General features: G+C 44.0%; 1 protein-coding gene across 1 annotated transcript in view; it reads right to left on the reverse strand.

The window, feature by feature from the left end:
• mindy3 (MINDY lysine 48 deubiquitinase 3) overlaps positions 1–9090 on the reverse strand; it is a 135973-nt gene that overhangs the window by 75613 nt on the left and 51270 nt on the right. The window lies entirely within an intron of this gene.

The following is a 9090-nucleotide window of genomic DNA, read 5'->3' on the forward strand; positions in this document are numbered from 1 at the left end:
CGCAATCTTGCTGGCGCTCAGAGGGTGGGTGCGCAATCAAAATCTAAAAGATCGACAGCGGGTCGGGAGCCCGCTGTAAACCTGCCTCTGTCAGTTTCCCAAGTTCCGGGTCTGCCTGCGCTTTATAGACCAGACGCCAAGCGGTGGGTGAGCCAATTGAAATAGGTTGTTAAAAGGAACTTAAATAGCATTTTGCCATCTACCTATCATTTCCAGCTTTTTGACGAGTTACACAGCACTCGGGGATCACGTCAGCTAAGTAGGTTGGGTTTTCAATGACTCTCCATTGCTCTGAATAGCTGACAGCTGCAAAAGTGGTATAAAAGCTACCATTTCACAGCTATTCACTTTCCAATGTTAGAAGCTGGAGCCTTCAGGATCTGAAACACACTTTTGAGCTTTATGCAGTTTGGAAGTGTTTGGAGTAAACTCTCTATCCACAGTCACCTCCTTGGAACAACCTATCTCACCAATGACGGATCGCTTCCGTCATCTCAACTTCAGTGGCCATCTATTCCATCAGCATCGGTGCACTTGAAAAAATCTCACCGTGGTCCTCTGAATCACACCAGCCAGCACCAAGCACACCAGCCACCAACAACTACACCGCCAACCTTCTCCGCAATCACCTGATGTTGCAAAGGACATCAGCACCCGACCACATTGCTGCCCAGGAGGCCAGGGATGGCCTCACCATGGCCAGGTTTACTTCACATCATGCTCCAGGTTGGCACCACCCCACAGCAACACCATAAAGCATCCCGACAATGCCCAAGCCTTCCTTTCACATTCATCACCATAGCAGGGGGTGCCCTTATGTCTCACCATTCACTGCGACTCACTAAGCCACTTCCAAAGGTGCACACAAATCTGTCCAAGAAGGCAAAGTGTTCAAAATAAAGATTTCAATGTTTGACAACACATTAACAGAAACTCGACATGAACATTGGCTAAAAGACCCAGGTATCTACCCTTGTGTGTTGTTAGTTGGTATGATTGGACAAGCATGAAGGAGTGAGAGAGGGGTGGCTAGTGAGATGGGAAATGATAATGTAGATAGAGAGGGGAGGGATGGGTGGAGGTGCAAGTTAAGTTGGAGAGAGTAAGGATGTGCAGGAGTAGGGTAGGGAAGGCAAAGTGCTGGGGACGTGATGAGTGGCACAGCAGGATGAGGTTGATTGTGGCTTTGCAGTCACGTTTCGTGATCTACTGAGGTCATTGAAAGGTTTGTGCCGCTGCAGCCAGGTCCTCCTGTGCAATGTGCAACCAGGTTGGGTTGGTGTCCTGGGGAGGTCTCTTCCGCCCATTGGAAGGGAAGAGAACCTCCCTGCATGCTGTGACTTCCTCCATAAGCATATGGAGGGAGTCATGGGAGAGGCTTGGTGCAGGCGTGCACCTTTGAGCAGTGCTCGTCAGTGTTTGCAGCACCTCAATGCTGCAGAACACTGACAGCACAACTGTCAAAATTAATTTGGACACGGCCCCTTTAAGGAAACTGGCTGATGACGCGTCAAGTGATGTCATCAGACCCGCTTCCTTCAATTGGCCAGGAACCTCTTAGGGCAGGCTTAACAAGCCCAATCAGGGCAAAATCACTTCAACAGAGTGCGATGGAAACGGGAGTCGCAGTCCGCCACCTAGCCCACCTCGGTAGGCAAAATCGCGGCCTGTGTGATTGATTCAACGCCCCGAGTAACTAGTGATGGGCAATAAATATTGCCTTGCTAGTGTCGCCCACATCCCAAAACAAATATAAAAAGACTTGGAAGACAGACAGACTTGCATTTATATGGCGCCTTTCATGACCAGCAGACGTCTCAAAGCACTTTACAGCTAATTAACTACTTTGGGAGTGTAGTCACTGTTGTGGAAGCCAATTTACACACAGCAAGCTGGGATAATGACCAGATAATCTATGTTGATTGAGGGATAAATATTGCCCAGACCACCAGGGATAGCTCCCCTGCTTTTCTTCCAAATAGTGCCATGGGATCTTTTAAGTCCACCTGAGAGCGCAGACAGGGCCTCGGTTTAACATCTCATCCAAAAGACAGCACCTCCGACAATGCAGCACTCCCTCAGCACTGCACTGGAGTGTCAGCCTAGATTTATGTGCACAAGTCCCTGGAGTGGGACTTGATCCCACAACCTTCTGAGGAGAGTGTGCTACCCACTGAGCCACAGTTACATAGCAATTATATGTCTTAGCTTGCACTTAGAAGATCCTGAGGGCCAATGAATTACTTCTGAAGTGTCATCACTTGTTAAGTAGCAAATGCAGCAGCAAATTTCTGCACAGCAATGTCACACAAACATGATGAATTACCAGTCAATCTATGTCTTTGGTGGTGTTGGTTGAGAAATAAATGTTAGCTAGGACACCAGGAGAACCCCCACCATTCTTCAACTGGTGCCATGGCAGCATTTACATTCACCTGACCAGGCCTTGGTGTAATGTCTTGTCTAACAAACAGCACAAGGCAGCACTTCCTCGGTATTGTAATTCAGGCTGACACTTCAGTACATGCTCAAACTCAATGTTTGGCATGAACATGCATATCACCACACTTTTGTAGGGTACAAACTAGCAAAGAACCATTAGTATTGTTGATTTAGGTATATTGATGCAACTCAAAAGACTTACAATAGCCTTAGATTCTAGTATTTGTGTAACTATTTTAAAGCTCATTATGTCGGCCTCGACATCAACCCATCATTTACACATTGCCAATGCTCTGTGCTAAAGCACACCGTTGTGGGTAAGCCTTGGCTCTCATCACCCTCTTCCTGCTATTTCACTGAAAGCAAGGATGTTCAGAGACCAAGATAAATGGACTTTACTACAGCTCTGAAAAAATGTTGGATGATGGGTCTACATCTGAAACATTAACTCATTCATTCTTTCCATAGGTGGTGATTGACCTGCTGAGTATTTCCAGCATTTCCCATTCGTGGTTCAGAATTCCAGCATCTGTAGTTTTGCTAAAAAAAGACCTCATTTAAAGAAACAATCTAGCTTTGTTGGACTGCTGAATCTTCAATTCTAAATCAATCCACACTACAAATTCAACACAGATCTTAGAAACTTCATGCAAAGAGATGGTAAAATGTGAAAACAATCTTTTACTTTGAAAGTAGTAATTATTGGGGAGAACATTTATTTTATGGATTTTTCACCTCTCCTCTTCTAAAGGTGGTGCTAGGGTAAGGTTTAATGGGCACTGGCAGCTTTCTGCTACCCCATCCAAGTGACCAATCTTCATGTTAACCTGAACAATGTGTACCGGCAGGTTATGTGGGGGGGGGGGGGGCATCAAAGAAGAGTCCAATCCATTCCCCACTCCATACACATCCAACCAAACTCAAATATATACAGTCAGCCAAGATCATTGGTCACCAAACGGTGTTGTTTGCGAGATCTTGTTGTGCACAAATTGGCTGCCAGGTTTCCCTACATTACAAATTGCTACACTTCAAAAGTACTTCATTGGTTGTAAAGTGCTTTAGGACGCCCAGAGATCATGACACGCAAATTCTCTTTCTTTCTTTTCTGCTCCTCCTTAGCTCCAGCTAACTGCTGCCCCATGAAGAATGGATAACGCGAAACAAAGCTTTGAACCTGGGATATTTTTGTTCTTATGGTGGCTCAGTACTAATCAAGCATGGTCTAGTGAAGCTTCAGGGAGTGGGGAAGTACCAGCAATCTTTAGGCGTGCTTAAAAAGCAAATTCACTAATCTTGTATTCCCATTCGAGAGTGGTGTTGGAAGGGAGTATGGATCAGAGAATCAGCAGGAGCGCATGTTCCCTGCCTCTTTCAGGATTCAACACCAAAGCAGAGGGGTGCAATAGCCTGTTCTAGGACCCTTGCGGACTAAAGGATCTGCAAAGGTTCCAGGGCAGACGGAAGAACAAACGGCTGTGACGTGCCTGAACGACTATCAACCTGTCGCACTCACACCCATCATAATGAAGTGTTTCGAGAGACTGGTCTTAGCCCACATCAAAGCCAGTGTTCCTGCCTCTCTTGACCAACACCAGTTTGCCTATCGTGCAAACAGATCAACGGAGGATGCAATCACAACTGCTCTACACTCGGCACTGAATCACCTAGATGGTAAGGAGACCTACATCAGAATGCTGTTCATAGACTACAGCTCAGCATGCAACACTATCGTCCCCAACAAGCTGGCCACCAAACTCCAAACTCTTGGCCTGAACACTTCCCTCTGCAACTGGACCCTGGACTTCCTAACAAACAGACCCCAGTCTGTCAAATTAGGTAACCACACCTCCCCCCCACTGACCCTGAACACGGGGGCCCCACAAGGATGTGTGCTGAGCCCCCTCCTCTACTCCCTCTTCACCCACGACTGTGTGGCTGTTAATGGTTCCAACACCATCATCAAGTTTGCGGATGACACCACGGCAGTAGGCCAGATCACCAGCAACGATGAGTCAGCCTACAGGGAGGAGGTCCAGCATCTCGTGAAGTGGTGCGCCGATAACAACCTGGCCCTTAACACCAAGAAAACAGAAGAAATCATTGTGGACTTCAGGAAGTCCAAAGGCGGAAGTCACACCCCCATCCACATCAATGGGGCTGTGGTGGAAAGGGTGAACAGCTTTAAGTTCCTCGGAGTCCACATCACGGAAGACCTCTCCTGGTCCCTCAACACCTCCTCTCTGGTGAAGGCGGCCCAGCAGCGCCTATATTTCCTAAGGAGGCTGAAGGGATGTAATCTGTCACCCCTGGTGGCATAGTGGTTAGCACTGTTGCCTCACAGCACCAGGGACCCAGGTTCGAATCCGGCCTCGGGTGACTGTCTGTGTGGAGTTTGCACATTCTCCCCGTGTTTGCGTGGGTTTTCTCCGGGTGCTCCGGTTTCCTCCCACAGTCCAAAGATGTGCGGGTTAGGATGATTGGCTATGATAAATTGACCCTTAGTGTTAGGGGGATTAAATACGTGGGGTTACGAGGATCGGGTGGGATATGTGTCGCTGCAGGCTCGATGGGCCGAAATGGCCTCTATCTGCACTGTGGGGTTTCTGTGATTCTGTGTGATCCTCTCTAACTTTTACCGATGCACTATAGAGAGCACCCTGACAAACTGTATCACAGTATGGTATGGCAGCTGTAGCTACTATGACCGGAAAGCCCTGCAGCGGGTAGTCAAAACTGCCCAATGCATTACCGGCACCCGGCTACCGACCATAGAGCACATATACCAGAAACGCTGTCTACGGAGGGCACGGTCCATCATCAAAGACCCTACCCACCCCAGCCACAGTCTGTTCGCCCTCCTGCCATCTGGGAGACACTACAGATGCATTCGCACCCGTACGACCAGATTTAGGAACAGCTTCTTTCCCAGGGCTGTCATCCTACTGAACTCCACAAATAAACTCTAAAGCCTGCACATCTGCCAATGCACTTTATTATGGTTATATTTGTGTTAATATACTACAAGCCAAATGTATGTTGAATGTTTAAATGTCTTAATCCAAATGTACACTCTCGGGAGCCGCAAGCCTACATTTCGTTGTACTGCACTTGTGCACTAACAATGACAATAAAAGTTGATTTGATTTTGATTTGATTTGATTTGGATTTGGAAGGCCAGTAACATTTAATTGTTACTCAACCTCCCAACACCAAATGATCAGAAGGCTCCAATCTTAGCTGCCCAGAGTGCAGCCACAGGCCCTCAAGCATGCAGCTGTGCTCATATTTCCTGCCTAATTTTTATGCGCAAGCCTGCACCTGGAGTTTCTGCAAGCAGTCCAAACGAACCAATATATGAAGAGATGCTGCGCTCTCGCAGGCACAGTGACCTCAGCAGGCACACAGAAAAATTATCCTATTCTATCTACCACGCTGCACAACTCAATTCCTATCATTTAAACATCCTAGCACTTCATGCAATCACGTCTGCAAGTAAACCGTACACTATAAAAATAATTTACATCTGGAGCTGAAGGCTAAATATGGATGAAGTTCATTTCATGGTCACCACTTTATGCACAAACACGCCATGTCACAAGTACAAATAGGACTAGTGCAACTGTACATCTTACCTAGCATATCTATGAAACTTAACTATCTAAACCAGTTTTCATTTTGCATGCCAACTATTTCAAACAAAACTGAACTAAAATGGAGTGAAATTTATTAGCTAGCTTCCAGTTTTGTTCAACACCAAATATCTCAACGAAGACTTAACTAGCAAGTCTCAATGTATAATCTTTGAATTTGTATTCGTGCATAGAAGAGATGGTCTACGTGAAAGATGTTTTTAAACAGGGTTCACTTAAAGAATCACAATTCTTCCTTCCTGCCACCTCTCAAAGTAAAACCGTACCTTTCCACAATATTGTGGAAGAAAATTTTGTAACACGGGAAAAAAAATAGGAATGGGGAAAAAAATAGGAAGGGGAGAAAGAAAACAGTGATTTACCTGGGTTAACTACAATTAAGTAGTTGATCTTGACCAAGGATTAAAAAAGCATGTTTAAAATCAGGGAGAAGGGTTGGGCGGGGGGGGAGGGAAAGGGAGTTTAGGAAAATATGGCCTGCAGCTGTCACTTCTGTCAGGCTCCTTATTCCTTTAAGCTCTACCATCTGTGTTTCTCTAGAATAGGTCTGTGTTTGGGGAGTGGGGATAAAGAGAAGGTACAAATAATGAATGAATAATTTTCACAGATTTTTAACCAGCTTGGCAAGGTATCCTGAACACAGCTTCTGGAGGGGACGAATCTGCATGACAGCAGTACTACATTATTTAGTACCTTTGCAATTAAGTTGGCAGGAAAAATATAAACAAAAAAATTACTAACAGACTGAATGTGCAGAGACTGTGTGACTACAATATATACAATAAAAATCAAGTACTCCCATCTCAAATCCTACTCTTTGAAGTTTGCATTACTTCCACGTGAATTGAGGTAACGTAATAAAGGTTCCAATAGCATTTAAGGACAAATTACACGTTTAGACAGATCACTTGTTAATCCTACCTTAGTTTACACAATAGCCTTGTTAATAAGCCTATTTCTTTTACATTTTCGAATAAAGTTGTAATCCATTCCCACCAAGTATCCCTGGAGTACAGGCATCAACAGCTGAATATCCTTTGTACTCCGCTGAGATTGTGTCAATTATTTACTCATTAAAATGGCCACCATCACGATGCCAGGCTCATGAGATACGCATGTTTGAAACATCACATTCAACAGAAAAGAATCTTTTCAGGAGTAAAATGTGATTTTTATTTTGAAGATTAGAATCAGCAATCTTAGAAGCACTGGTGGGAGGGGGCAGAATGAGACCTTGCTTCTACTATACTAAGATCTCACTGACAGAAGCTTAGCTCAGCTCTCCTGAAAACTATAAAGTTGTATAGTTTGTTCTTTTATCTATTTATTAAAATCAGAGTTGCTAAGGCTGTAATACCTTCAGCATAATGAAATCAATGGGCAATACGGCAATGCAAATGTTATTACTTGCTCCAGAGATGGTGCTGTCACCTCTCAGCCTATTGCAATGAACACAGCTAAAAGAAAAAATGCAAAAAACTGCAGATGCTGGAAATCAAACAAAAACACTTTGTAACACTCAGGTGGTTAGTCAGCATCCATGGAGAGAACAGCAAGTTAATGTTTCAGGTGTAGACCTTTTGACAAAAGACATACCATTTCCTCCGACTAACCACGAGCAAGGCCATGGAAGATTCACTAGTAACTTTATACATCATAAAAGGTATACATTTTGAACTAGTGTTAAGATGGCATTGGGGTCTTGACCTTCTCATCACAAATATTACATCTGCAGAACACAGGACAGATGTTTTAATGTAGACTGTATGGGGGGGGGGGGGGGGGGGAAGGAGAAACTATTTAAGGCTAATCAGATTATACACAGTCAAAAGCATTAATTGATATGCAAGGCCTGAAAGAAGGAATTCCCTCCATGCTCCAGAGATTACATTATGAATTTGCCCTATCTGGATTGACAGTTCTATTTCTAGACACCTCTTGGGTTTTGATTTAAAAAAAATTGGTCGGACAGTTCTATAGTTCATTTAGATCAACCATACTTCCCCCTCAAACAGTGAGCACAAAGATGTGTACTTATCTAAAAAGCAAAGGACTCAAAAGGACCGAGAATCTTCAAACGATTGTTTATGTTGGACTCTGAAAATAGTTTAAATAAACTTGTGGAAACAATATTATTGAACTTGCTTCTGTGTATATTTCTTGTAATAAACAAATCAGATTTAGCCTTAGTTATATGATGTCAGCATGATTTGGTTTGATCAGAGATTAGTATTTCTGGTATAATCTAGTGGTTAAAGAGTAGGTTCTTAACCCGGAGGCACAATACGTCCCATTCACTATACACACCAGACTAGGTTTTGGTTTGTGAAGGGCACTGGCTTTCTTACAAAAGGTGCCTTTTGCAGTGAGGATGAGCAGAGAGTCGAGAAGACTGTCTACAATCGAAACACTCGTCAGTTTCAATGATAAATGTCTTACAAATAAACTGGGCCGGTTAGAAAGTTAATTACTAGCCATGTAGAAGTGGGCTTAATTAGCCACTTGACTGTGTCAGGAGACACTACTCTAACAAAATGTCCACTCAGCACATTTGGATTTCAGTCTATATACAAAAGGTTTAAGTTACAAGAATAGAAACAGACAACCTAGACTACTTGGTTTACAATATCATTAGAGCACAAAAATATGCAATCTATTATATTAGTATCAAGCAGCCACTGTAAGCATTGAAGAGTGTTAACTGCACTAGTGTACTAGATAGAATGGCAGGGACCCCGGAGGCTGCAAGTATCAGTACTGTTGAAGTGTGCGCAAAGGTAGGAAGTGGAGAGAAAGGGAGAAAAGTACAAATGTAAACCACTTTGCCCTCCAACCCCTGGGATAATGGGCTGTTCTTGTACCTCTCCTGGATCTAGTTACTAATTTCAGGTAGACTGATGGGATTAAAGACTTCTCTTTGCCAGCTCTAAACTATGAGTACCAGCATTTCCAAAGAATTATGTGCTCCCAAGTTCTATTTTAAACAAAGACTTCA

The sequence above is a fragment of the Somniosus microcephalus genome, chromosome 5 (genome assembly GCF_052327205.1).
Source record: "Somniosus microcephalus isolate GS21.2 chromosome 5, FLI_Smic_1.0, whole genome shotgun sequence".
Classification (NCBI taxonomy): Eukaryota; Metazoa; Chordata; class Chondrichthyes; order Squaliformes; family Somniosidae; genus Somniosus; species Somniosus microcephalus.